This window comes from Hipposideros armiger, unplaced genomic scaffold (genome assembly GCF_001890085.2).
Source record: "Hipposideros armiger isolate ML-2016 unplaced genomic scaffold, ASM189008v1 scaffold_636, whole genome shotgun sequence".
NCBI lineage: Eukaryota > Metazoa > Chordata > Mammalia > Chiroptera > Hipposideridae > Hipposideros > Hipposideros armiger.
The window spans coordinates 575000-577188 of NW_017731986.1; the positions used below are offsets into that span (position 1 = coordinate 575000).

Genomic DNA, 2189 nt, shown 5'->3' on the forward strand with positions numbered 1-2189 from the left:
TTACAACATTATTGATTATATTCCCAGACTGTCTTTTTCTATCCCTGAGGCCATATTGCAATTACCAATTTGTATTTTCTCATCCCTTCCCCTTCTCCCTCATCCCCACCCCCTCCCAGCTAACAACCCTCAGTTCTTCCTCTGTGTCTATGAGACTATCTTCATCCACTTCTCCCATCCATTCAGTTTTTTAGAATCCACGTATAAGTGAGATCATATGGTATTTGTCTTTCTCTGACTGACTTATTTCACTTAGCATAATGTTCTCTAGTTCATGGCTCCCTGTGGCAGTTGTAGTTCCAATGTAGAAAGGAAATACATAATATATCTATATTTATACTTATATCATTGTCCAAAATTTAGTAACATGGCCACATCCAGCTGCAAACCAAGTTGGAAAATGTTGTGTTTTTACTGAACGAATATAATCAGGCAGATAAGGTAAGAGGGGAGATCCGATCGTGGAGTAGGCAACTAAAATAATTTTCCATACAAATGAATTAGAACACATAGCTCTAGGTTTAGAATCTTCCTTTCTTTCTGCTGTTAATTTTCCCAACATATTTTACAATTGTTTTTCTCTGTGAATTCAAACTCTATAATTTCTTTATACAAACTTTTGCATATCATAATACTTGAGATAAATATCAAAGTAAGAGCAGGCTGCTAAAAATAGTATAATTCTCATTATATATTATTTATAATAGTAATATGTTAAATAATTTATGTATCTAATCATATATGGTATTTTACATGTAAGAAAAATATGCAAAATTGGTAAATTTAAAGCAGCATTTCTTATAAAAGGAATAAAAACAATTTATTATAATGAAACATTCTTGAATTCAACTTCAATTTATTTCCCAGTAAACCTAAATTTGTCCTGTCACTTTTTGTTTAAAAATTAGAAATTAAAGCAGTAAAAATACATTATAAGAACACAAATATATACAATAATTCATATTTAGAATAAACTGCACACACTTTAATGTATGTGTACTATACTTATCTCTGGATTACTAACAAATGACCCACAAAATATATCATGGTCAGCTCAGTACCTGATGTGGTTAGGATCTGCTAGACATCAGACTTTAGTAATCAACAATGACAGTAACATTAACAGCCGAATTTAATTGGTGGTGAAGATGGTTTTCAAATGCTGCATTAGCTTTCCTACTTATATTTACATCGATTTTAACACAGATATTTTTTTCCCCATGGGAAAAATTTTAAAGTGTCTGATTTTCTCTTAAATAGGTACCTTTACACTCCAATATATTTTAAGGGCCAGTGATATTCCCGTGTGTGGGCAAATTTGATTCTTCACAGTTTGATGCCAACCTTGCCTTCTTACCAGAATTTTTTTCAAATATTCTGTCATCCTCTAATTCAATTATAAAAATATTGCTATTTTCTAGAGATTTTTTTATTGTTATATTTTTATTTGGAAATGTTTATATCAGTACAGTGGAACTAAATTTTAAGAGACACTGGATGTCATTACTTTGGACATCATTGCTTTATTACAAAAGAGAGACATGGAAATTATTTACATGATGAGATTTCAGAACTTCAGTGGAATGGGCAGCTTCACGTGATGCCATGTCAATAGTGATTTATTTCAGTCTACATACTTTCCAGGGATGTCACCATCCCTAAATAAGAAATAATCCTTGTCCTCTATAACTACTTTGGTGCCTCGATATTCTGGAAGAACTTTATCTTCAACTTTCACGCTAACTGGTTCAATCTCTCCGCCCTTTCCTTTAGAGCCAGATCCAACAGCTACTACTGTTACATGCAACACATTTCCTTGAGATTTTTCTGGAAGCATAATGCCTCCTTTGGTTACAGTTTCTGCAGCACTCCTTTCAACTAATACTCAGTCAAAGAGAGGGAGAAACTTTCTAAATGCCTGTCCTGCCATGACTCCCGTAGCAGCAGTTCGTACTGTGCTGTGGCGCCGCGGCCGCAAGGAGAGAGCTGCAGTCGACTCTAGAGATTTTATCCAAAATATATTCTTGGTTTTACCACAGGGAAAAAAAATCTATTGTACAACTTTTACTCTTCTCACTAAAATTTATTTAGGGCATAATATTCAAAATGTAAGGTTGTCAAAATCTCATCCAACCTGATATGCATTCTTTTTAAAGGGGTCTCCTCAACTAGAACAGGAAAATACTATA

At 33.5% G+C, this 2189-nt stretch overlaps 1 pseudogene; it reads right to left on the reverse strand.

Moving 5' to 3' along the window:
* Nucleotides 1-1430: 1430 nt before the first annotated feature.
* On the reverse strand, nucleotides 1431-1930 carry LOC109372439 (10 kDa heat shock protein, mitochondrial pseudogene; annotated as a pseudogene).
* Nucleotides 1931-2189: the final 259 nt, after the last annotated feature.